The 27,998-nt window shown below is 42.5% G+C and overlaps 1 protein-coding gene across 15 annotated transcripts in view; it reads left to right on the forward strand.

Moving 5' to 3' along the window:
• The first annotated feature begins 5,937 nt into the window (after nt 1-5,937).
• The window catches only part of SYTL2 (synaptotagmin like 2), a 133,318-nt gene continuing 111,257 nt past the window's right edge, over nt 5,938-27,998 (forward strand). For 9 of the 15 annotated variants that reach the window (XM_049891068.1, XM_049891074.1, XM_049891070.1 and 6 more), the window contains exon 1: nt 5,943-6,140. The gene's annotated coding sequence lies outside the window, so the exon portion shown is untranslated. Of the gene's footprint in view, nt 6,141-27,998 lie in introns of all 15 variants that reach the window. The other 6 variants (XM_049891064.1, XM_049891066.1, XM_049891065.1 and 3 more) reach the window with 3 other exon arrangements.

Raw genomic sequence — 27,998 nt, forward strand, 5'->3', positions numbered from 1 at the left:
ACAAATCATTACAGAAAGAGATGTGGTGAGGGAGAGGATACTCGCAGTGAGAAGAAATACAAAGAAAAGGAAGGGGTCTTTGACTTCAGTGAGCTTTAAAATTAGTAGAGAGTGGCAAATCCTGTGACAACCAACTATAAAACAGGGCAGAATTAAATCACTGCCGAGAAAAGGCTTGAGAAAGGGTGTGAATGTAGAGGTTGGAAGGATTAATTTGTTCAGTTGTAGGAGGGCAAAAATTGGTGGCATTTGTCCTGGGCCTGGATGCACAAGAAGGATTCCTAGGTCAAAAATAGAGGGCAAGATACTTGGAGTTTGCAGGAACCACACCTAGCCCATCCCAGAAACAAATGGTTGCCTATTAACTAGCTGATAAAACTTGGTAATGTACTTAAAATTCTAGAGTCACAGCTGGGTGCCAATAAGGGTTAAATCCCACATTCTCATTTGAAAGCTTTAGCCTTACCACATTCATTCCAGGAGGGAAGCTCAGAGAGCAGTCATTCACAACTAATGCAAACAGTACGTCATTTTATTTTATTCCCAAGGCCTGTGAGAATTTTATGTAAGTATTTAAATAACCCAGGCTGTACGAGAAAAGTCCAGGCCCATGCTCCACCTGAAGGTTTCAAAGCTCACTTTGAAGCTTCCCATCAATTCTCATAAATCTAACACCAATCTTTACATTGACTTTAGTTTTTTCCAAGATTACACTTCCATCTTCAAATACATTACTGCTACATTATTGTTCCTCTTCCAAAAATTGTAAGAACTCTCCTCCAGCCATTATCATATCAGCGAACATTTAATGGGAGCTTACATTGAGCCAGGAAATATGCTAAATGTGTTACAGCATTATTTCCTTTAATCCCTGTATGGGGCAGCACTATTAGTATTTCCATTTTACAGAAGAGGAATGGAGGCTTAAAGACATTAAGTGACTTGTCCAAAGTCACCCAGCTAGTCCAGTGCCAGAGGCAGGACTTAACCAAAGTCTGTACATTTAGCCCCTGAACTGTACTATTCAACGAAATGTTGCAAAGCATCATTTATCTGCAAACCATTTCAAAGAGTGGCAACCTCCTACAGGTTAAGTGGAACAGGACATTGTTGACTTGACATGATCAAGTTAACTAAAGCATATTGTGTACTCTCTGTGTGCAAGGCACTGTGCTGAACACATGTAATTTCTTATTTCAACCTTCACAGTAGGCCAAAGAGAGAAGCATTATTATCACTGCTTTAACAAATGATCAAACTGAGGCACAGAGAGGTTAAGGAACTGACCTAAAGTCCAGTATTTGAAACTTGGCCATTTGACATCAGAGCTTTAGCTTTTCACTTCTGAGCCATATGGCCTCTTCAGATGAGTTGAATGCCCCAATAAGATGCTGCCTTAAAATTTCTCCTCTACCGACCTGCCTCAGAGCACAAAGGAATGATCCTCAGACTCTCCCTAGCAGTCAGGCATTGACGTTTGTTTTCGCAGGAAGAGAGTCAAGAATTGATTGAATTCTTTCAAAGCCCTATGCCATTCCACTTTGGTGAGTGGCATCTGGGGTCTTAAATGCTAGCAAGTGGCCATTTAAGATGCATCAATTGATCTCAACCCAGCTGGGGCAAAGAAGAATGAAGAACACCGAAGACACAGGGTAATTATGAGCCTGAGAGACAGAAAGGTCCACATAAATCAGAGACTACATCAGCCTGAGACCAGAAGAATTAGATGGTGCCCAGCTACAACCAAGGACTGCCCTGACAGGGAACACAACAGAGAATCCCTGAGGGAGCAGGAGAGAAGTTGGATGCAGGCTTCAAATTCTTGTAAAAAGACCAGACTTAATGGTCTGACTGAGACTAGAAGGACTCTGAAGGTTATGGTCCCCAGACCTTCTGTTAGCCCAAGACTGGAACCATTCCCAAAGCCAACTCTTCAGACAGGGACTGGACTGTACTATAAGATAGAAAATGATACTGGTGAGGAGTGAGCTTCTTGGCTCAAGTAGACACATGAAACTAAGTGGGCAGCTCCTGTCTGGAGGGAAGATGAGAGGGCAGAGGAGGTCAGAAGCTGGCCAAACGCTCACAAAAAGAGAGTGGAGGGAAGCAGTGTGCTATCTCATTAGGGGGTGAGCAACTAGGAGTACATAGCAAGGTGTATATAAATTTTTGTATGAGAGACTGACTTGATTTGTAAACGTTCACTTAAAGCACAATAAAATTAAAAAAATTAAAAAGCCCCATACCAAGTGATGCAAGACACCCAGAAAAGAGCAAGACCTAGTGTCTGCCCTCCTGGGCTGGAGGGGGCAGGAAGGAGTTAACCAAGGCAGGCACAATCGATGCTGAAAGACAGGTACTAAAAGCAAATGTGGTCCTTATTGAAATAGCTAAAATAGGCAAATGTATAGAGACCAAAGTTAATTAGTCATTACCAGGGATGGGGGAAAGGGGAAAAGAGGAAGTCATTGCTTAGGGGGCACTGAGCTTCTGTTAAGGGTGATGGAAAAATGTGAAAACATAGTGGTGGTGGTTGCACAACGCGATGAATGTAATTAATGCCACTGAATTGAACATGTAGAAAAATGCTGAAATGGCAACTGTTTTGACATATATTAAAGAAAAAAACAACTCAAACCTGTTGCTGTTGAGTCGATTCCAACTCATGGCAACCCTATAGGACGGAGTAGAACTGCTCCATAGGGTTTCCAAGGCTATAAAACTTTACCGAAGCAGACTGCCACACCTGCTTCTCCCTCGGAGCAGCTGGTGGGTTCAAACCACCAACCTTTTGGTTAGCAATGGTGTGCTTAACCACTGTGCCACCAGGGATCCTTGTTTTGAGGTATATATAAATCTGCCAGAGCTGGAACTCAGCAGGACTGCCTTGTTTTTTTCAGGTCTCACAAGTTTTCCACCTTTGATAGTGTTTGGTCTTACTTTTCTATCACTGATTTGAGTTTTCCTTCTCTGACAGGTTTCCGCCTTACACAGGTTCTGGCTTTCACAGGTTTTGCTGTATATATACCTACCACAATCAAAGAGCCCTGTGGCACAACGCTTAAGTGCTCAGATGCTAACCAAAAGGCCTGTTAACCACAAGGTTGAAGGCTGGAACCTACTGGCTGCTCCACAGGAGGAAAGACCTGGCAATCTGCTCCTATAAAGACTGCAGCCTAGTAAATCCTATGGGGCAGTTCTACTCTATCATATAGGGTCACTATGAGTCAGAATCCACCAGAAGGCACACAACAACAACCACAATTAAAAAAAAAAATGTGGTCATGCCATTCCTCTGCTTAAAATCGCTCACTGGCAGCCATCACCAATAGGACACAGCCTGAGCCTACTTTCCTCAGCATGGCAGGCCCGGCTCCTCCTCTCACATCTGTCTACTCCCTTTTTGGCTTCATCTCTACCTTGCTCTTACAAACCCTGTGCAATAGCCCTGACAAAGGATGCGCACCTCCATATCTTCACCTGACTGTATGCACCCACTGTTCTCTCCGCCCTTCCACCTGGCCTAAGTCGCAGCCTTCCTTCAAGACTTACTTTACTCACATCTGTATTTAACCTTTTGTTTCCTCCCTCCCCCAGGTCTACAATACTTTGTACCTATTACGGCATTCATTACCCCAAATTGAAATTATTTACAAATTTGTCTCTTCAAAGGTCAGATAAGTGACTTATTCAATCTTATGCATCCCTAGTTCTTTCTCACCCAACACAGGGACACATTACACTCTCAAGGGTTGGATGAACGCCAGATGACACATTTTAACACTGTGCAAGGACACCTAGACCAGATTAGCAGCCCTGCACCCAGCACTGAATGAGGCCATTGTGGATCAGCATTGGTAAATGTGAGAGCAGGGAGACTTTTTGAAGAACCCAAGGTATACCAGGTCCACCCTCAGTTGCGTTGTTGCTGTTAGGTGCCGTCGAGTCAGTCCCACTCATAGTGATCATACGCACAACAGAACAAAACACTGCCCAGTCCTGTGCCATTCTCACAATTGTTGCAATGCTTGAGCCCATTGTTGCAGCCACTGTGTCAATCCATTACATTGACAGTTTTCCTCTTTTTCGCTAACCCTCTAATAAGCATGATGTCCTTCTCCAGGGACTGATCCCTCCTGCTAACATGTCCAAAGCATGTAAGACACAGTCTCATCATCCTTGCTTCTAAGGAGCATTCTGGTTGTATTTCTTCCAAGACAAGCTTGTTCGTTCTTTTGGCAGATCATGGTATATTCAATATTCTTCGCCAACACCACACTTCAAAGGCATCAATTCTTCTTGGGTCTTCTTGCTCATTGTCCAGCTTTTGCATGCAATTGAGGTAACTGAAAACACCATGGCTTGGGTCAGTGCACCTTAGTCTTCAAGGTGGCATCTTTGCTTTTCCACATTTTAAAGGGTCTTTTGCAGCCGATTAGCCCAATGCAACGCGTCTTTTGATTTCCTGACTGCTGCTTCCATGGGTGTTGACTGTAGATCCAAGTAAAATGAAATCCTTGACAATCTTAATCTCTTCTTCATTTACCACGATGTGGCTTACTGGTCCAGTTGTGAGGATTTTTGTTTTATTTATGTTGCGGTGTAATTCATACTGAAGGCTGTGGTCTTTGATCTGCATCAGTAAGTGCTTCAAGTCCTCTTCACTTTCAGCAAGCAAGGTTGTTAATGACTCTTCCTCCAATCCTGATAACATGTTCTTCTTCATATATTCCAGCTTCCTGGGTTATTTGCTCAGCATACAGACCGGACAGGAACGGTGAAAGGATACAGCCCTGGCACACACAGTATCCTGACTTTAAACCACACAGTATCCCCTTGTTCTGTTTGAATGACTGCCTCTTGATCCATGTACAGATTCCTCAAGAACACAATTAAGTGTTCCGGGATTCCCATTCTCCGCAATGTTATCCATAATTTGTTATGATCCACACAGTAGAATGCCTTAGCATAGTCAATAAAACACAGGTAAACATCTTTCTGATATTCTCTGCTTTCAGCCAGCATCCATCTGACATCAGCAATGATATTCCTGGTTCCACATCCTCTTCAGTTGGGTGGACAACATTAAACAGGGAGACGATGGGGAAAGGGAAGGCCTTAAGGTTCACCTGCTTCAGAAGTTTGCCTGGGCTGGCCCCATCATCATTAACATTTTCAGTAAGACAAGATACAATATTGTATTTATATGCCTAAAGCGCTCCCTGCTAACGGAAAGGTCGGCGGCGGTTGTAAGCCACCATCCCTGCACAGAAGAAAGATGTGGCAGTCTGCTTCTGTAAAGATTTACTGCCTTGGAAATCCCATGGAGCAGTTCTACTCTGTCTCATAGGGTCTCTACGAGTCGGAACCGACTGGACAGCAGTGAGTTCTTCACCAGCTAGCCCCTTCCAGCAGCACACCAGTCCGCTTGCATACTCATTGGGCGTGCAGGCAACACACACCGCGCTCGCCATTTATCCAGCCCTAGGTATTATTTTATCAGATGCCTTTAAAGCATCATCTCATTTAATCTCCTCAACAACCTGTGAGGTATTTTCTATTTTACAGGTGAGGAACTACCGCCCCAGGGATTAAAACAACGTGCTCCAACAGCGGCCACATACCACTCCGCACCCGGTTTCCAGGGCACGGAAGCTGACCTCGCTCTCTGGGTGGAGGGGCTGTTTGTGCTCCATGCTCTCAGGTTCCAAGGCCTCCTAAGGCAGAGGGGTAGAAAAAGTAAAAAAATAAAAATAAGTGCTGCTTGCTTTATGTGCACAGAAAAAAGTTGTTTCGGGGTAAGGTACACTTGAGAAGGAGGCGAAAGTGAGTGGGACGTGGGGAAAGAAGGAACCACGGAGGCGGGGTAGAAGGGAAGAGAGTAGCAGCTTGCGGACGTCGAGCTCGGAGCCCTGGCAGCCGGGGCTGGGCGGGGCGGGGAGCGGGCGCAGCGCCATTGGTCCGCCCGGCCCGGAGCGGCCCCTGCGCGCCTCCCGCCGCCGCCCGGGGGGGCCTGCACCCGCCTCCGTCGCTGATAGTGGCCGTGCGACACCTGGGCAGCCCAGCGAGCGCGCGAACTGGGCAGGGCAGCCTTCGCCTCGCCGGGGTAGAAGAGGTCACAGCGCCTAGCCAGGAGGAAGGTAACGCGCCCTGCCCGGGGCTGCCGGGGTTGGATCATCCGGTCCGGGTCTGGGGGTGAGCGGACCGCGAGGCGGCGAGACGCGCTTCCCGAGGGGCTGCGACTCAAAAAAGCGCCCACGGAGTCTCGACTTCTCTGCCCACTCGCTGTGTTACCTCAAACAACTCAACTTTTTTTCCCTCTCTGGGTCTGTGTTTCCTCTTCTGTTAAGTGAAGGAGTTGGTGCAGAATGGTGTTCTTTTTAGTCTTAGTCCTAAAGTGTGAGCTGTATTTTGGAGCCCGGAAAGTTCCCTTCCTCAGTTTTCCACCTACTGAAGAGCGAACTGTGTTCCCTGGAGACCCAGTCTCCAGGAAACTGGGGTGCCCGGGTAGAAGGAGGCTCTGCCGGGCTGTCACGCTTCCTGAGGCTTTCGAGGACTGACCCTGGGTTTTAGGCTGGCTGCAGGCGGGACCTGGCTGCAGTGTAAGAGGCCCCAGGTTGCTCAGGTGAGGAAAGGTAGGGCGTTAGGTAGGGTGTTGGGAAAGGAGAGGTAGGAGGCTAATGATTTCTACTTTGAAAATAAACAGAGTTAGTTTGGAATTTCCTTCTTACACCCAGACTTCCTCCTGTGGTGAGCTATAAATCACACGAGTGGAGTTTATCATCTTTCAAAGTGGAAAACCAAGTGCTTCAGCTTTTAAGACATAGGGCTCTTCCAGTTTGTAGGAAGTGGCTCTCTCCCTCAGCATCCATCCTCCCTCCTTTCCCCTCTCTTTCCTCCCTTCTCCCTTTATAAATACTTTTTGTCTTAGGAGGGGCTCCATATCCTGACTTAATGAAAAGTCCTTATTTTCATTTAGTGCTGATTGGTAACCAACCTACCTCCCTCCCCTTGGCCTCTGGGTTGAGATGGAAGCCTAGATAAGAACAGACTATGAATCATGTAGTCAGCTTCCTGACGGGGTGCAGCCTGGCAGGGATGTTAGGAGGAAGTCTTGTGGGTCTTCAGGCAGACTGACTGACATACACTGGATGGTGGGATGAATTCAAACTGCTGTCCAGCTTCCTGTACCTCTCTTGGCACCCATTCTGGGCTAGGGTGGTGGCCCCTGCTGTCTGTGGGTGAGTAGCAGACAGGATGGCTGGAAATATCCGTGGACCTTGATGGGATTCTGTGTGAACTCTCTAGCAGCCCTTTCCTCTGACTCTTCCACCCCTGTAATTCTTCAGCCCACCTCACACCTAGTGTGGTACCCAGGTGAAATCAGACTCTAGGGCTCATCAAGAGTGGCCAGGAAGGGCAGGAGAAGGTATGGTGAAGCGGTAAAGACAATATTGACATCTTTAATTGGGTACTTATTATGGGCCAGGCAGTCATTTAGAAGCTTTACATAGACTATGTCCCTGATTCTCACAAAACCAAATGAGGATGGTATACTATCATTTATCCCATTTTACAGCTGAGGAACTGAGGCTGTCACTTAGTCACATAACTAGTAAGTGGCACAGCTGGGGTTCAGATTCATTTTCTTTCTGCTTTCTCTGTGCTCCTTGAGTAAGGGCATGCTGGAATAAGAACAAAAATGACTAGAATTAGTGAGCTCTCACTAGATGCCAGACTCCGTTCAAACTGTTTTAGAGGTATTATATCATTTATGGTGCAGGAATCTTGGTGATTCTGGGGGAAATTGGTGACTGCCTTTGCCTCTCTCAGCAGCAGCCCTGTTTCAGAATGCCTGCCTGATCCTGCCCAGCTGGTAGTGAGTGAGGCAAGGGCCCTGTTTGCTTTGTTGAAGGAGTGATTTGGGGTCTAATAAAAGATTGACTGTCCACATCTGATCCGTTAGACCCGACGGTTGACTTGTGAATGATCCCACTGTCCCCAAAGAGGCCTTTCTCAGGCTTCACTCAATAAACATTTGTAGAATGAATGAATTAGCACCTTGTGCAGCGTGGTCTGCTGCCCTGCAGAAATGTGACTCAGCCCAGGGACAGCCTGGGCCCCGCTATTCTCAAAATCCGAAGAGCCAGGCAATTCTTCTTCTGGGACAAGGGAGGTATGTGGGTTGTGCCCCTGTGGGCTTCCAGCGTTCACTGGTGATAGGCTTGCTGCCATTAGTTTTATAAAGAATTTTTAAAGATATTGTAGATGGAAAAAAAATTGCTGTTTTTAACAAATAGGAAAAGTGACTTACTATTAATGAAGTTTACCACTGTCTCAAAAAGGGAAAAAAATATGTTGGTATTCTTTGCCTTAGGGCTTCCCAAACTTCTCCGTAGAAGACCCCCAAATGGCAAAAACTAGCAACTGCTCCGAGGTCCTAGGGTATACAGTTCAGTGTGGCCCAACAAGCTTGAAATTTCTTTATAGTATGCAAATTTTTGATTTGATTTTATGATATGTCCAATTGAGTTTAGATATATTTTAAAAAGCACCCCTCACAATCTTTGCATAAAATTGGTGTCTTGGCACACTGCTTGGTATTTTTGAGGGCTGCAAGTGCCCAGATGGAGAAACAAAGCAAAATTCTGCTCTGAGGACTTAGGGCAACGCTGGCATTTTCCGTTTGCTTGAGTCATAGTGTTGGAGCTTCTCAAACGCCTGTGGAACCTCTTCTTCCATTTTGAAGGATGGAGAATAGGTATGAAAAATAAAAATGACCTTTATTATTTGTTTTCTTATTACCAAAGCTGTACTTATTCATTGCAGAAAAAGCTTAAAAAATACACATGAGCATTAATCATAAAAAACTAAATAGAATCAATACATCCATACTCAGAAATAACAAAGGCTAAAACTTGGGTATAGCCTTCCAAATATTTTTCTCTGAATCTATTTGAGTAAATTAAAAAAACAAAATGAACAGATAATATAATCCTTACTTTTTGAATGAATTATTGTCAGAGCTAAGAGCCATCTCAGATTGTTTTTGAAAGAATGTAGAGAGTAAATTATGAATAATTAAGAGCATCAGAAAGGTTAATTCTATTTGTATACCCCAAAGTTCATCTCTCATAATTTGACTGTGTCATTGAGTTTCCAGCAGGGAGAAGTGCCTGCCTGAGACTGTTGCTGAAGTTGCAGGGTCAAACTCTGTTCCTTGTTGTTAAATGTCTCAAATGCAACAAAAAAGGTAGCTCTTCAGGGTTGTCGATGTGCAAAATTTGAGCAGAAAATTCTAAAACTAATTCACACAGTGAAGAGGAGAGGATCTTAGATGAAGTCATTGCTCCAGCACTGCATTTTATTACCTGTGTGGCCTTACACAAGAGCACTGCATTTTATTACCTGTGTGGCCTTACGCAAGATGGGTAGTTTCTCTGAATCATTTTCCTCTTCTGTGAATTGGGGATAATGACACCTACTCTACCTTCTCTTACAGTTGTCACTGCAAGAACCAAATGTCAGGTGTTATTTTTTGTTACTTGAATTGCATGCAAGTGTATATGCTATTTTTTTTTTTTTTTAAATATTTAGACGTAGATCAAGAGCATTGTCTGTCTTTATAAAATGCTGGAATTCAGCTCTTAGGCTTAGCATTGTTGTTGTCGATTGCTCCTGGACCGACTCATGGCAACCCCAGGCACAGTGGAAGGAAACCATCCCTGTAATTGGTTTCAGATTGAACCATTATGATCCATACGCATTTCACTGACTGATTTTTGGAATTAGATCACTAGCCCTTTGTTACTAGTCCTTCTTAGTCTGGAAGAGCCACTGAAACCTGTTCAGCGTCATGGTAACACAGTCCACCACTGACAGATGGGTAGTGGCCATACATGAGGTGCGTTGGGTGGAGCTGAACCTGGCTCTCCCATATAGAGAGAGAGTGAGAATTCTGCTGCTGAACTGCCAGTGCCTCACTGGACTTAATTATGATATAAATGCTCTCTTGGATCCCTACTGTTTTTTTAAATTGTTTTATTGTGGTAAATATACGTATATAACGAAACATTTAGCTCAACATTTTTTGCATGTACAATTCAGTGGCATTGATTATACTCATCATGTTGTACAACTATCACCACTACCCATTTCCAAATTATTCCACCATTAACAGAAATTTAGTACCCCCTAAGAGATCCCTACTCTTAACGTTTTCTTCAAAGAACGTAGAATTCTTTGATGGCTAGTACCGTTGTCCCTCTGTATCTGTGGGGGATTGGTTTCAGGACCCGCAAGGATACCAAAATCAGCAGATGCTCAAGCCCCTTATATAAAATAATGTAGTATTTGCGTATAACCTACGCATATCCTCCCATATGCTTGAAATCACCTCTAGATTACTTATAATACCTAATACAGTATAGGTGGTGTGTAAATAATTGTTTCATCACAGTCGAAGACTTGCTCTGAAAGGTAGTCTTTCTCTTCTGTGAGTTTCTTGAACTCTTCTGGGAATGCTAAAGCTGCCTGGGCATCAGGTGATGCCGATTCACTTGTGAATTTTAAGTTCTGGAGGCTATAGCACATTACATAGCTAACCGGCCATTCCCTACTAGCCTGAAAATCCTTCCTCTTGCTCTCCTCAACTCCCTCGCACTTAGCCTTTGAGGGATTGCTTTTTAGGAGCCATTTTTTCACAGAAACAAAGGGTACACACAACACAACTAGCAAACAAATGAGATGTGAGTCAAACAACGAGTGCTGAAGAGAGACTGAGGATGTATGAAATGGCAGGAGGCTACAGCAGGGTATGCCTGCACATCACTTCATTCACGTGGATTCAGTGTAGTGCTTGGAACACGGCAAATTCAAGTTTTGCTTTTTGGAACTTACTTTTTTCCCCCAGATATTTTTGATCTACGGTTGGTTGAATCCATGGATGCAGAACCTGCGGATATGGAGGGCTGACTAGTAGTCACTTACCTTCATCACAATCTTGAACAGAGCAGAAGGGCATAAGGTAGTCCCATTTTACAGAATAAAAACATATTTGCCATGCAAGGGAGCTGTTCATTTGCACGAAGAGTCCCAGGACTCTGAGAGCTATCTCTAGTTGCCTGAAGCAAAGCAGAGGCATGGAAGGAGGAAGGAGAAAGAAATAAGAGCAACTGGAAAGGCAGTGGACCTGGAGGACATGGCTGTGTGCCCACAGCCACTGTGTCGAGGGCTCCTCACAGGCTCATGCCCAGCTCCTGGCAACTCTGGGGACAGGAACGGGCCCTGCACTGGGAGGCAGGTGACATGACTTCTAGTCTTGTGTCTGCCAAAGACAAGTTGTAGGATCTGGATTTATTAAGGCCCTCTCCCTTAGCCTTGGTTTCTTTATAAAGTGAGGACCAGATGAAGTTCCTTCCAGTCTTAAAAATCTGTGATTCAGTAACAAACAAACAAAAACAAAAAACAAACTGATTCTGGGTTATTTTCCATTCACAACTGCCCAAATGGAAGTCTGGTGGAGAGTTACCGAATCCAGGGGAATCAGGTATTAGAAAATATGCTTACTTCCTGTTGCTTCAAACTTTCAGTGCCCCCTCATTATTTTCTGAGGGTCTCCCTAGCTGACTGATGTCACATGCAGAACACTTTGGGAATGTCAGACCTTCTACGGATCATCAGAAGAGAGTTGTTTCTGTTCATTTGTTACTATTAATCTAGAACCCGCTAAGCTCCTTGGGAGGGGAGCACTGATTTTAGACAATTTTTCAGAGGGTAAGTTGACAGGAGTATAATGAAAGCCAATTCTTAATGGTGATAAAGCCATGTCTGTCACTAAGTACTTGACTTTTAAGTCATTATATACAGTATTTTTCCTTAGTACCACTGGGTACTTGTCTGTGTGTTAGGACTTCTGTAGAATGTGGGAGAAGCACATCACCCTTCTCTTGAGTGGCTCAAAACTTGGTGGAGCAGAGAGAGAGAGAAAAAGAAAAAGAGAGAGACTCATCTGTGGTTGGAATAGGATGGAGATGAAAAGACCAATCAGAATATTTGGGAAAAGATTGGGGTCCTCCCACGCCCCACAGAGGACTTGAACTGTAACCATCTGGTTTAATTCTGCATCCACATTGCCTAGCAGTTCCTGGCACTCAGTGGGAGCTTGTATAAGAAGTTTTAATGAATTGATAAATGAACAAGTGAATCACTCTCTTGAAATGAAGTCTTTGTTGAAATCCGTTCCAATGCCCCTCAGATGGTTACAGTTCTTTTTTTTTTAAATTATGGTAAAAATGTACATAACAAATCATTTGCCAGCTCAACAATTTTTACAATGTACAATTCAGTGACATTGATTACTTTCATCATGTGCAACCATTACCACTATTCTTTTCCAAATTATTTCACCACCATTAACAGAAACTTGCAGTGAGTTCTTTACACAGGTGGAGTACTTATAACTTACAAAAGGACTTTGTTATCCATTATCCCTTGTGATGATTGAGATGAAAGAAGGCCAAAATGAAAGCATTTCCTAATGTCTTAGTTTCTAGACACTTTGCAGCTACTGGCGGAAATTGGTTTATTATTCCTAGATTTCTTTTCATAAATGCATCAAGAAATATTGGGGAGGGGAGGGGTATAAGGCCTAGTAAACTGTTTCAAACATTTGCATTCAGAGTAAGAGGAAGAAAGAAAGGCCTCACTTAACTTCTGGGTGAATAGATATTTCTTTTTTCCCTTGCAGAAGCATTGTTTTTCTCTAAGTTATGACAACTGACACCATCAGCTTCTGATTAGAGAGATACATTTTGTACCACCATTACTCACAGCCACAGGCGCCTGACCTCTCTTGCCACTGCCGGAGTCAGTTGATTAAAGCACAGGGCTGTGAGGCAGAGGGCAATGGCTGAATCCCAGCCAAGCCGAATTGCTTCAGATCCATGCCTCAACCACTCTTGCCCCTCTGCCAGCCCTCTGGGTTAGGAGCAAGACTGAGCTGTGGTGTGTGTTAGATTCTTTAGGGAAGATTCTTCACCATTGCGGGTTTTAGACTAGCCGTTTGATTTTTAGACGCAAGCAGTCTGTGTTTTTAGTTTAATTCTGTGTTTTTAGAACAATTGATTCTAAGATTGTTTCTAAGGTTTTAACATCTTGGGACATGTTCAGGGGGTGCGTCCTGAGACCTTTGCTATCCCTAAGCCTACAACTATTACCATAATGTATCATTTCTTCAGTGCATCTATAAAATGAGAATGATGATACCTGCCTCACCAAGTTGTTCTGAGGATTAAATGGGGTCAGATATTCAATCAAAACCAGTAAGAATAGATTGAGATGCTGCTGCTGGGTGGTTGGTTAGGATTACTCACCAGCCAGGGGCTCACCACCTCATACCTATCTGGTGCCACTTCTGATCTAACTATACTTTGTATGTGCCGTATCTTCTAGGTAACTTATCAATGCATGGATAGCACCTGGAGATAGTAATTGATTATATAGGATTCATCTTCCTCAGTTATTTAAAAGCATTTTTGCCTGATCTGGTATGGGTTTTGTTGCTTGTATAATATGTTATCTCTGATTGCTTCAGACTGAAGTTTTTGACCCTGTGAGGCAAGTAAACAGTGATGATAATGATGATATCAAACATTGATTAAGCAGCGTTCAGGCAAGAGGTCATTGGTGGTTCAGTGGTAGAATTCTCACCTTCCATGTGGGAGACCCAGGTTTGATTCTTGGTAGTTATGCCTCAGGTACAGCTACCACTTGTCTGTCAGTGTGCCTTGCACAGAGTAGCCAGACTAGCTGTTCAATGAATGCCAGTTTCCTTCCCTTCACTTTCTCTCTTGGCTCTTAAGAATTCCCACTATTCAACCATACTTCATCAAGTTGCTTAAGTTTGTTTCTACCTATATAAAACAGGGCTTGATGATATCTGTCTTACTGTTTTATTGGGTTTCATTTAATCATTAAATTGACAACCAGATGTTGAAAATTTTAAAAAGAACAAGAAAATGCCCATATGGCACAGTGGTCAAACACTTGGCTATTAACGGAAAGGTTGGCGGTTTGAACCCATCAGCCGCTCCATGGGAGAAAGATGTGGTAGTCTGCTTCCATAAAGATTATAGCCTTGGAAACTCTATGGGACAGTTCTACTCTTTTACATGGGGTCGCTATGAGTCAGGATTGACTTGACAGCAATGGGTTTTTTTAAGGGTGACAATGGTAAAATAATACAGTGTGGTAAATAATATAAATATGTACAGTTTATTGTGGGATTGCAGAGAGTGTCTGGGAGAGTTGGGAAGAGACAGATGAGCTAGTGCCATGGCTGAATAGAGTTTGCTAGGTTGAGAGGGGAATGGGATAGAGAGGTGGGCATATTGGATTGAGGGACATGGATTGAAGGACATTTCAGAGTTCAAAGGCATGGAGGCGGGAAGGGCACAGAACACCAAGTTAACAGGGAGAGAGAGACCACTGAGGTAGCATGTAGGGCAGGTAAGTTATGGCTGGAGGCAACCCTGATGTGGTGGGCTGAAGCACACAGATGAAACCAGGCTAAAAATTTGTCCTTTATATTGGAGGCTACAGGGAACTAATGGAAGTTTCTCAATGTTGTGAATGAAATAACTAGATTTCTCCTTAGGACGGTAATACTGCCCAAAATATTGGAAGATGGATTTGAGATTGCTTGAAAGTGTACTTATTTGTATTAATGGGTCCAGATGAGAAAACATATTTGAAAGCTTTTTGTAAAAGTTAACGATACTTTTAGAGATGGTGCTGCTATTCACTTCAAGACTTCTACAGAAACATAATGTGCTGGAAAATCGTAACTCCAGTTTATATTAATTTAGGCTTGGGCTACAAAACTATCATCTGTGGGCAAATTTCAAGAAACTAGCAGGCCCCTTACCCCAAGCAGAGTCAGGGGCAGATACAGGTACACAGGTGTGTGTATGCTTCTAGGCCTGTGTTTATGTTTTCCTGAGTGTTGCTTGCTTTATGCAGACAAGGGGGAAAACCTGACATATACCTGGAGTTCCTCAGGGAGAGCCCTGAGGAGATTAGCCTTGGTAACTAGAGGTGCCTAGATATAGAGAATATCACCTGCTTCCCCACATGAACCAGGTGATGGCCGGGAGCCAAGGGTGTGGAGGAGGTGTGGTGCCACCTGTCAGATTCCACTGGGGACAGATGTAACCCTACTACAGAACTCAACACAGCTGTTTGCTCGGTGTTTGAGGGAGTGAGGAGGGAGTGGATGTGTTTGTTTTATCCCTTCTCTGGTCACCTTTCCCCAAGATCACTCCTGAGCAGCCAGGAACTGAAAGCAAGTCTTGGGCTGACATTCAGTGTACGGGAAGCAAGATGTACTTTTTAAACTCTTGGCAGTCCATCTTGGGCATTTGGAATATTAGACCTTTGAACCTTTCCTCCTTCATGTGCCAAACCCCATGTCCTTCTCACTGCTTTAATCAAGCCTAGGATTAGTGCTTTGATAGATTTCAGCTTGGTCTCCTTTATTTGACAGACCTAAAATAACAAAGATCCAGATTATCTCTGGATGGGAATGGCCAGGTGTGTTGAAAGGTATGTTTGTGGTGTTTACTCTGTGCCAGAAACTCTGTTAGGCTCAGAATCTAGTGGGAAAGACAGGTGTTCATGTGATCACACAGTGTGATGTTAAAAGATGGTCGGAAGTGCATAAAGAGATGGAGGTGGGATGACAAGAGAAGGGGGATCAGGTGCCAGTGACAGCTTCCTGGAAGAGATGGCGTTTGAGAGGAGGCTTGAGGAATGAATAAGAATCAGAGAGTCAAGGAGGATGGGAGAGACACTTCCCCAAGGAAGTGGAAAATAGTGCGGTGGATTAGTTTCATGCTCAAGGCAAGGCTAGTAGGAGCTGAAGCCAGAGGGGTAAGCACTGGGTCTGTTATCAAGAGCTTTGTGCATCTCATTAAGGGGACTGGACTTTCTTCAAGTCCTCGCTTGTGCCCCACACTGTGAAATGTGGGCATTCCTCTCTAAACCTCAGTTTTGTTTTTAGTAATATGGAGATGATAATGATTACCTGGCTTTATCTCATGGCATTGCAGTGAGACTCACATAAGGTAATAATAGCCAATATTTATTGAGCACATTCCAGATGCCAGACTTTGAGTTAAGCACTTTTTGAATTAACTCATTTAATCTTCACCATTTGAGATAGGTACTATTTTTTGTTTTCTTGAGAAAAGTTATTATACTTTCTTGACAGATACAGGATTTAAAGGAGTTCTGCATATTAGGAAGATATACCATGTGCTTGAAATGGAAGTAAATATTATAAAACGTATTATTTCTTCCCCAATTAATTTATAGATTTGGTACAATTCTAATATAATTCCCAGTGTCTGTTTGTGTAACTTGATATGCTGGTTTTAAAAAACTGAAGTGAAAAGGTCCAAGACTATTCAAAATATTTTTGAAGACAAGATAGAACTCGTTATTGTTAGCTGCCTTAACAAATATGAAGACAATGGAGTCTCCTTCCCAGTTGACTTTAAAAAAAAAGTAACTATTGGCCTACATGCAAAAAACCAAGAAAATGTGACTTTAGCAGGTTGCCTTAAAACCAGTGAATGTATGTGAACACTCTTGTGTTATGAGGCTTTTAAAGATTTCAAAGAATACATATGCTTAGATACTTTTTTTTATGAGACTTGTTGTTAGGTGCTGTCGAGTTGATTTTTGACTCACAGGGACCCAATGTGACAGAGCAGAACTGTCCCATAGGGTTTTCTAGGCTGTAATCTTCTTCTTTATTGTTGTTGAGAATATACACAGCATAGTTAGCTTTAAGCCCATTTTACAGATGAGAAAACAGAGGCACAGAGTTTAGGTAACCTGTCTACGATCATAAAATTAATAAGTGGTGGCGGCAGAATTTGAACCTGGGCAGTCCGACTACAGATCTCTTCTTAGTCCTGTGTGTGTGTTCATGTGTATAGCTCTTTGGACTAAAGGCAGAAGAAATCCATAGCTGTGGATTTGCCATGTAGTTTGGTTTCTCCAAGATACCTGTTATCAGTGCTTATAGGTTCCATGTTTTTGGAGAAAAATATAGTGGCTCCCAGTGGACAATGGGCAGGTAAACCTCTGACAGTGAAGGGGATCTCTTCTCCCCAAGAGGGGCAACAGTGGCCTGCAAATTGTTAGTTTTAGCAAAATGAACCAGTTGCCTCTGACAAGTTTTTTCAGTTCATGTACCCATTTCTGGAAATGGGGGCTGTATCGCCATTATGCACAATCATCACTGTCCTTTTGGATTGGGAAAGGCCCCTTGATTTTCCCTGAGCCTTCTCCCTGTCTCTGCCCACTGGGGAAGAAGGGACAGGTGGCCGCTCCAAGCACCTCGATCAGTGGCACTGTTGTTCAGATACCACTTCTCTGCAGCCATCCCTTCTTTTGAAGGATGGGCTCCCTGTTACATATACACTCTTTCTACCCTCAGTCTCCAGAACTTCATCTCACTTTCTTCCTCAGTGCATCAAGTCTTGACTCACACAGAGTTTTCTGCCCCACCCTGTCTGTCAAAGGTCACTGATGACATGCCAGTTATGAAATTGTTTGCCTTTTTCTTGGATCCTTGTCTGCCTAGTCTCCTTGCAGTATCTGGCTAGGTTGACAGCTCTGTCTTTCCTAAAATTCTTTTTTCTCAGCTTTGTGACACTCTGCCTTTTCCAGACTAACTGCCCTTTCCCTTTTCAGTTGACAAATACCATGTCATCTGCTTTCTTCTCTGTGCTTTGTCACTACATTCCTTCCCTTGCTGAGCTCAGCCACCCCATTCCTGCAACTGAGCCTTCGAGCTGCTGACTTCCATATTTATAGTTCCAGCTGCAGCCTCTCTCATGATTACTCATTTCCATATGAATTTTCTGCCAGCCCATTAGTTTCACCTTTTACTTGGCTGCCCTTCCAGGTGTTCCTGGTTCAGTAATGGCTGAACTGTTCTCTCAGTTAACCTGAAGAACTTTGAGTCTTGTTTGATTTATGCATCTCCCCCAGGGGTAAGTAGACACCAGACCTTGTTAATGCTTCCTTCCCAGTGTTGTTCCCAAATGACACTTACATTTCACCTCTTCTGTCACCTCTTTAGGCATTATGAGGTCTCCTGCCAAAGCTGTGGCACTCCTGCCCTTAGTCATTCCTTTCTTTCATTTATCCGAATATAGAGCTCTGATCCATATGCTTTCCTGATTTAAAAAAAAAAAAAAATTTTTAAAAAGAGAACAAAAAACAACACATGGTGGGCTGTCCACTATCCACTGCGTAAAGTACGAACTCCCTGGCCTGACATTTGAGATCTATGGTGATCCTGGCCTCTTTTTTATTCTTGTCTTCTACTATTTATTACTGTTGATGGACCCTGTCTTCTGATGTAACCATAGTCACCTTTCCCTTGAGTACCCTCTGTGTTTTGATCATCTTAGCTCCCTGTGCCTGGATGATACTGTAGTTTCCCTTGTTGAGCTCCTCCTGGCCCTGCTTCTGCCTCTTAAAACCCTGCCTATCCTTAAAACTCTATGGTAGTTCTTACCAAAGTTTTCTGGGTTCACTACAGCAGGAAGTCTTCTTTCTCTGACTGGCTTAGTCTTTGGCTTATCCCTCTTTTATGGCTGTCATTACAGACCTCCTTGTGTTATAGTTCTTTATGTATTCATGTTGTCTTTTCTATTGGTCTGAAAGTTCTTAGAGAGCAGGGACGAAAGGATCTTTTTATTACTTCCTTGATGTCTATTAAAAATGTGTTGAATGAATATATTTGAGGTACTGAGTCACACTCACAGTGTTATTTAGCATTTCAATACATTGCTTGACTATCAGAATTTAGTTAGTGGACAGTTATTAGATATATTTTTCTTTGTTCTCATAAAATCCCACAGCTGCAGAGCCAATCTTTTTTTTTTTTTTTTAGCCAAGACTTGGGAGATATTAAAGACTGGGAGGGGTTATTCCTCCTTACCTAGGAGAGGAACCTGATTCTTAATACTGCATGTATGTGGGCGTGTGATGCGAAGGGGATGATTAGGAAAGTTTCATGGCTTTTGCCATTCTATAAACCAAATCAGATCCTGCCTTTTGGAAATGAATGTCAGGCTAGATATTCTAAACTTTGAGTATCGGAAGCTGTGATGATGCATTTGTCTGAAGGTATAGTAGGAATGGGAGTGTTCGCAAGAATTTGGGATCAATGAGCGTAGATTAAGGTAGAGTGTGAGACAGGCAAGTGCATAGGTAGGCACAGGTAGCTTGGTAGAAAGCTACATATATAGATTTTATTGGCTCACATAGGCTGTAGCCAACAAAATAAAGAAGCCAAACCCATTGCCGTGGAGTCAATTCCAACTCATAGTGACCCTATAGGACGGAGTAGAACTGCCCCATAGGGTTTCCAAGGAGCGGCGGGTGGATTCAAACTGCCACCCTTTTGGTTAGCAGCCACAGCTCTTGACCACTATGCTAGCAGGGTTTCCTGTAGCTGACAAAAGGGGTAACAAAAGAAACTAAAATTTTATACAGAGCTTTACAGTTTTTGAAATGCTTTCACACATATTATATCATTTAACGCTGAAATAACCCTGTGAGGTAGGTGTTATTATTATTTCACAGATGAGGAAACCAAAATTCTTAAAAGTCTAAACTAAAATTTGAATGACTTGTTCAGGTTTGACGCAAAACTAGAATGCAAAGTCAACTAGTTTCATTTTAAATCTAGGTCCCCGAAACTTAAGACCTATAAAGTCTCCCAGCTTCCTGATACATTCAAGTTTTAATTTTATTTTAAAGTATATATTAGTCAAGCTTCGGACCTGACATATTATTGAGTGAATGAAGAAAAGTTAAGGCAAGCTGCCTGCCCTCATTCATTGTGCCACCCTGTGCATAGATGACACTGTGGAGCTGCATTTGTGATTTGAAAGGAAAAGGAAAGGGGCAGAGAAGCTGGGGGGATGTGAGCTCCAGTTCCAGAGCTTATGGTACTCTGAAGGGTAGAGCTAAAGCCTTCATGATTAACTTTCTTGATTGGGGTGAGAAAGAGGTATTGGAGAAGGTTTGGTTGGATTTTGCATATCAGCTGAAATATTGTTAGAGCCCTAAACACACCAGCTATCAGAAGTAGGCTCTTAGGAAACCTAGGGGCAATATTTGCCTAAGATTCACTCTCTTTATTCCTCTGCCAGGGATTGAGTTCCTTGGTATATATTTCTTGCCTGAAAATAAAGGGTGGGCAAGGCATCTGTTTATTGAGTCCCCACTGTGTGTCATACATCAGCTAGGTGTTTAATCCTCACAAAGCTCTTAAAGGTAGGAATTTTTAAGTCATATAATATAGGTAATGAAAATGAGAGAGGTTAAATATTTGTCCAGGGTCATACAGCTAGTAAGTGGTAGCCCTGGAATTCAAGCCCAAGCCTGACTCCCAAGTCAGTGTTGTTGGTGCAATGGTTAAGAGCTTGGCTGCTATCCAAAAGGTCAGCATTTTGAATCCACCAGCCACTCCTTGGAAACCCTATGGGGCAGTTCTACTCTGTCCTATAGGGTCGCTAAGAGTTGGAATTGACTTGACGGCAATGGGCAGGCTGCTGCCTGAACATAGTCGTATAACTTGATAAAATAATAATCACTATTTCAGCTGCTTTATAAGTGGCTAAATCTTCTTGGAGCCTCAGTAAATGTTGAGGCTCGTCTCTTGAGAAGTTTAAATGCTGGTACCTAGCTGGAAGTTTTAGAGAAGGAGGATATTTCTTTGGTGACGATAGCTTGTGTGCAGTGTTCTGTGCCTGTGTATTGCCTTTCCTAGCTCCCGACGTGGCAGCCTTCCTGGCTGTGTTCACATAGTCCAGCATTGTGCTGTGGTTGGTGGGTGGAGAGGCAGTGGTGGTTTGTTCCATCAGCTTGTCAGTGTCAGAGTCAGCTTGGCACATATTTGGCAAAAACTCATCTGGGAATAATCTGCATTACCAAATTTGAAATTAGAGAGTGGGGATTTTTGTATTGTTACTGTTATTGTAGAACTCTAGAGAAGAAAATAGAAGTGGGTGGATGTTCTGGGTGACCTCCACTGTTCTTCTTAGTTTCATCTTGGGAAATGCTTTTATGTAACATTTCTTTTAAATGATCGGCAAACTTCAATAAGGAAACAAGGACTTGGGCTCTAGAGAGTGGAGTGGAAAGTGCTGACCAAGAGCAAATAGCTTTAGCACCTGAAGCAGTGCCTGGCACTGAGTAGGTACACAATAAATATTTGAAAGAATGCAGTTGAGACCACTAGGCATAAGTATCTTTTCTCTTCACTGTCCAAGGAACAGAGCATCTCAGGCCCTAGCTCCCATTAGTGCACTCTGGCTGAGGAAAAAAACCAAACCAAACTCGTTGCCATCAATTTGATTCAGACTCATAGTGACCTTATAGGACAGAGTAAAACTGCCCCATAGGGTTTCCAAGGAGCAGCTGGTGGATTCGAACTGCTGACCTTTGGGTGAGCAGCCTGAGCTCTTAATCACTTTGCTACCAGGGCTCCCTGGCTGAGGAGGAAGGGAGGGTGTATTTTTTTTTTTTTTTTAATCACATGTTGAACCTCATGCTAGGACATCATCATTTCAGAGAATGAAACGCAAACAATTTCTTCTTGGTGGTATGTAATTTCATTTGGCATCCTGAGAATAGATTCAGCGGTGGTGATAATAACAGCTAGCACTTATGTAGTGTTTACGATGGACCTGTGCTAGTGTAAATGCTTTATACATAGAACTCATCCAGTCCTCACAGCCACACCTTTAAGTAGATATTTTACCGAGAATTAAAAAAAGAAAAGAAAAGAAAAGCCTGTTGCCATCAAGTTGGACTCATAGTGACCCTATAGGACAGAGTAGAACTGCCCCATAGAGTTTCCAAGGAGCACTTGGTAGATTTGAACTGCTGACCTTTTGGTTAGCAGCCATAGCACTTAACCATTACACCACCAGGGTTTCAATGAGAAAACCAAAATGCAGAGAGACTAAGTAATTTGCCCAAGGTCACACAGTAAGAGGCAGATCTGAGACTTAAATGTTGATACCAAAGTGCAGCCACTTAACGTCCCTTAATGATATGATAAGGGAACAGGAACCTAAAACAGGAACCTAGATATTTTAAAAGGCCATCTATTTTTTGGTATTTATTGATTTTATTTATTAGAAGGTGAGGACAGATGTCGGGTTCCACTTTCCACAGAACAGCTTCTAGAAATCATGTTCTTCTTTTACTTCTGTAAATCTCAAATAATTATTTAAACTCCTGTCAGGAAAAAATGAGAATTCACGTTTGAGTCTTACCACTTTCCCTCCCAGTATAGTGATATTTTTTTATCCCTCAAATACCGGGTTAATAGTAGAAATCAAACCCAAACAAGCAGAAAAAATTTTGTGAACTCAAGTTCCCTCATTGGTGGACAGTTAAAGGCAAGACATGATGTCTAGTTGGGAGCTTGGATTCTTTTGAGTTTTGTGATGTATGTCTGCTCTGTAATCTGGAGGAAGTAGGAGGTTTTATTGCTTGTTCTATTGTTCTTTAGAGTTCACATCTGCATTTTGAGTCCTTGGAGGATGGGGATTAAAGAACTGTGGTTCTTTTCTCTAGTGAGTTGTATAGTATCATTAATTAAAGATGGAAAAGCATTGACTTCTCAGTTTTGACATGTTTCCAGTTGCATTTTTCAGACCACATAGTTATTTTTAATTAATTGTTTTGCAGGATTCGTATTTGCATTGAGGGAAAATACAGACTAAAATAGTGTGGAAATGCAATTGCTTGCCAGATTCCGGCCTCAGATTCTCCAGCCTTTTTTTGGTAACAGGATTTTTCGTGTTTTCATGTGCAGAACTAAATAACATGACAGCTGTGAAACCTAACCATGGATATGCCCATTGCTTTGCCCTTTGGAACAATTTCCATGACAGAAATCTTGAGAGCATGCCCTTGATTTTTAAGGACAAGTTTATAAAACATCATTTTTGAGACACATCAGCTTATATTTCATGGATGCTATCAAATTTGAAGGTGGTGAAACTTTTCTCCATGTATGTCTCTTGGAGAAGTTTTATAATTCTAAGCCCCTAAAGAGGAAAAAGAAAAATGCTCGTCTCTAAAACCCAGAATTTGATTCATAACAATTCTCAAAGTCCTTCCTTCCTTGTGAGTATTTGTATTTTGGAATAAAGGAGGAATTTAATAGCTCTGAAACGAAGATTTGGAGAGCTTATTAACAAACAGTTTATGATTTATGAAATAATATTTACTCTTTATGTCATTATTTCAAGAGGGTATTGAAGAGGAAAAAAAGATCATTTTGGAGACTTCAGAGTCCTTAAAGTAACACATTTCATAGGAATGCCATTTTGTTAAATGGACTAGAAAGTTAAATCATGGGTTAAGAGAGAAATGAGCAGCTCTGATTTGGAATAGATCTCAGAAAACCCAAGGGACACTTGGCTGTCAGCTGCTTCTACTACCCAGTCAGACAGTTGATTTTGAACTATCCCAGAGAGGTTGGTTTGAGGCACCTCTATTGCAGGGCCCAGGGTCATCGCAGATTTGAAGATATCCCTCCGTTAGAGCCCAAGTTGATGCCATGGTTTCCTTGGTGAATTATGGCTACTTCAGTGATTCAGAGTCTAACTTCTTACGTACCCACAAGCCCTCCCCGGAGCAGATTATAACCCTCATCTGACCTTTATCATCTGATTTTTATGACTCTTACTGACTACATTCCCAAATTTAGCACATATTAACAATCTGTCCTGTAGAATTCACCAGTTACTTAATGTAGGGTTAATCTTCTCAGCCACATTGACAGCACCTCAAGGTTATTAATCCCCTTGTCTTGCAGCTTTTGTATTCCTATAACATCTGGTAGAATTCCCAGAGAATAAGGTTGGGAGTTATGGGTGTTTTCAGTTTCAAGAAATCGAGAAAGCAAATAGTTATTTGCTGCATGTGCTGCTTTTCTTATCAGCTCAAAGTTTAGACGGATGACCCCATATGAGTTACTCCCAACATCTTGCTAACTACTCCATCTAGGACTAACCACTCCATCTGGGACTTTGATTTAGGCCAGAGGAGAGGGAGTGAAGTGGGCACTCATAAGTCTTTAAGTATGCATTTGAAGAGCTACTGCAGGCATGTTAGAAAACAACTGTGGACAGTTGAAAAGAGAACAGATGGCAGATTACATGGTAAAAACTTAGAATTCCAGATGGGTTGACCTTTAGAGAATAGTAAGGGTGCTTAGAGATCATCTTTCCCAGTCCCCATTTTATGGATGGGGAAGTTGAGACACAGACAGTCTGAATGATAAGACCAGGTTCATTAATTGATACTAGTAAGCAGCACAGTCAGGTGTTGAATCAATGTCTTTGGACTTGCAGCTTATTGTTTTCCTGTAACCCTCTACTCTCAATCCTTAATCATTATGAAGGTTGTGACTAGATGGTCATGAACTCTACTCAGCAAAGTTGAAGGGTCTTCCTGTTTGGACGTTTTTCTTTTTTTTTTTTCTTAATGAAAAAGCTGGATAACTCTCTTCTTGGGAGGTGACAGTGAAATCCTGAAAGAAGTAGAATATTTTCTAGAAGTCACTGTGGGCTACAATATTTACTGAGAGTTCTTTGTTTTGGAAGATAACACACTTGTTCACACATGCCATTTTTTCTGCCACGCCATACTTCATCGCTTGTCCCTAATGTAGTTTCTGGGTCCTTTGGTTCTCTTTTCTGCTGTAGAATTGTGATGGGGCAGGAGCTGTCAGAACTGTAAGGTATATCACAGCTTCCTTAGAATAGCAGGCAAGCTTGGATCCGCAATCTTGTTCTTTATCTCTAACATGTAAAAAAAAAACATGTAGGAGCCCTCAAATCAGAGGAGGCTGTTGGGGGGCTGCCCTTGAACTGCAGATACATTTAGAATAGAGAAAAAAAGCATAGTACTTGGCACATAGTGGGCACATAGTAAATAATTGTTGGATGAATGGATCTTGGCTGTCCTCCCCATCTTCCCTTGTAATTATGGAACTGGAAGGGAACCTAAAGACAAATTTAGCTCAACCTCTTCATTTTATAGGATGAAGGAAGTGAAGCCTTGCCCAAAATCATACAGCTAGTCAGGCTGTGCTGGGGCTAGGTTCGTGTTATTTTGTCTCTTGATACTAAAATTGCTATTTTTGTAGATCAGAATGGCTGAATATTGGCAAGTTTATCTGATTCAACCTAATATGTTTTAAAGAATTAATATTGTATATATTCTTATATACATATTATTTCAGTGGGGTTGTTGGTTGCCATTGAGTCATCTCTGACTCATAGCGACCCCATGTGTGTCAGAGTAGAGCTGCTCCATAGGGTTTCAAGGCTGACTGCTAACCAAAAGGTCGACAGTTCAAGTCCAGCAGCTGCTCCTTCGAAACTCTATGGGGCGGTTCGACTCTGTCGTATAGGGTTGCTATGAGTCGGAGCTGGTTTGGCAACAGGTTCAGTGTGGGTTTTTTTGACCTTTCAGAAGCAGATCTCCAGGCCTGTTTTCTGCGGTTTGATGTTTTCCTGTAACCCTCTACTCCCAGTCCATAATCATTACAAAAACACAAAACTGGGTGGGTTTGAGCTGGCAGCCTTTTGACTAGTAGCCAAGCTCTTAACTGTTTGTGCCACCCGGGGACTCCATTATTTCGGTAGTAGCAATAATAATCTTGACCTTTCTAAACAAAGTGAGTGTAATTAATATAGCTTAGTGTAGAGCTCAAGAACACTGGTTTTGAATCAGGTGATCCTGGATTTACATCTAGGTTCCTTGATCTTTCTGAGCTGAAGTTTCCCCATTGATAAAATGGGAATAATACTATGTGATATTATGTGTGTCACTCTTAGGATTGTTTTAAAGCTTAAAGGAGATGATGCTTTAGGCTTGGTGTAGTGACTGACACATAGTAAATGCTTACTAAGTATATGCTGTTATTACTTGGGAAACCCTGGTGGCATAGTTGTTAAGTGCTGCTAACCAAAGGGCCGGCAGTTGGAATCTGCCAGGTGCTCCTTGGAAACTCTATGGGGCAGTTAGTTCTACTCTGTCCTGTAGGGCCACTATGAGTCGGAAACGACTCAACGGCACTGGGTTTGGTTTGGGTTTTATTATTAATTGCATTAATAAGGAAGAGGATAAAACTCATAAGGCTTTAAAAATGTATAATCCTTCCAGACAGCACATTCATCTTTTCTGAGATTCGCAGGATATGTCACACCTTCATTAACTAGCACAGACATATCTTCATAGTCTATTTAGTTCTACTTGTTATGGGGAATTTGCTTGGAGCATTATGCTATCCGTTCTTGAGACTTTTGCTTTGATACAGAATGTGCTGTGTTGTGTGCCATGCCATGTAGAAGGAAAGCAAACAATGTGATGAGCAGGCAGAATTACACAGCAAGGTTCACGAAGAGAGGGGACCTTATCTGTCACAGTCATGGGTGATTTTTCCTTAGTTCTTAGCAGAGGCCAGGGCGTATAGCCAGGCCTCAAAATGCTGTTGACTGACCAATTGACTGAGTTCATATATTCTTTTAAAACCTGAACCCTAGAACCATACCCAGTATTTGTCCATCCCTATCTTATAGGTCAGCAAATAACTCCACTGCCTGGGCTTGGAGACACCCATGTGTAAAGTATTTTTCAGGAAACTCCTCATGATCCAGTGACACATCAAGAGCAAATATGTTCTCAGACAGCTGTGTGCTTAGGGGAAATGTCACCACCCTTGGGTAAGAATGAACTGAGGCACTCCCAGACCTGAGAAGGAATCAGTAGACTTACCCTGAAAACAAATAGCTTCCCTAGCAGGGAAAATAAACAGAGGCTCTCCCTCCTTACCTTCAGTACCACAAGCTCACCATGCTTAGGCACCAGCAGGCTTTTCAGCCATCTTCTGCCACTGTCTATATTGTCTATATTGCTGTTGGACAGAACCACTGCATGAAACTATGGAGGAAGAGAGCAAGCCCAAGACAAGCCTTCTTCTAAAGTGATTTAGAACTTGCCGTACACTGTTCTAGCAGCTACCTATAAATTCCGTTATTATCTTCCACTTGAACTTGCCTCTCGGCATCTATACCATCCTCTACCTCCGTTTACTCTGTCCACATTACTTTTGCCATTGTTAGTGCAGGAAAAATTGATCTTTAGAGGAAAGTGCTATGTGAATAAAACAATATTTATTGAAAAAACAGCAACTTATTAAGAATTGCCTACCATTTAAAACTCAAGTAAGCGTTGGTGCCTGGAAATATCTATGGAAAGATGGAAACATTTACTTAACATCCCTGAAGTTGGCAGTAACCTAGGCCTTTTATGTATAAAAAAAAAGTATACCACACAGCAATTTCTCAAAAGTAAGTATTACCCCTCATTTTACAAATTGGAAAACTGAGGCTCAGAGAAATTAATTGGCACAAGATCACACAGCAAATAATTACTGCAGTTCTCTGACTAAAGCTAAGTATGTTCTTGCTACTACAGCAGGCTCTGGTAGAGATGATCTTTAACCTTGCAGCAAGCCTGTGAGGCAAATGGGCACAGCTATTCCTGACCTTTTGAAGTTGAGGAAGTAGAGCAAAAAGATTGTGACCATCTAGTTTATCCAGTTCTACTACTGTTGTTGTTAGTTGCCATCAAGTCGATTCCAATTCATGGTGACTCTATGTGTGCAGAGTAGAACTGTACCATAGGATTTTCAAGGCTATGACCTTTGGAGTCCTGGTAGCATTCGGCTGCTAACCAAAAGGTTGAATCCACCAGATGCTCCTTGTAAACCCTATGGGGCTGTTCTACTTCATCCTGTAGGGTAGCTGTGAGTCAGAATCGACTCAACAACAATGGGTTTGGCTTTTTTTTTTTTTTTTTTAACGCCCTTTGGAAGC

The sequence above is a fragment of the Elephas maximus genome, chromosome 7, assembly GCF_024166365.1.
Source record: "Elephas maximus indicus isolate mEleMax1 chromosome 7, mEleMax1 primary haplotype, whole genome shotgun sequence".
NCBI lineage: Eukaryota > Metazoa > Chordata > Mammalia > Proboscidea > Elephantidae > Elephas > Elephas maximus.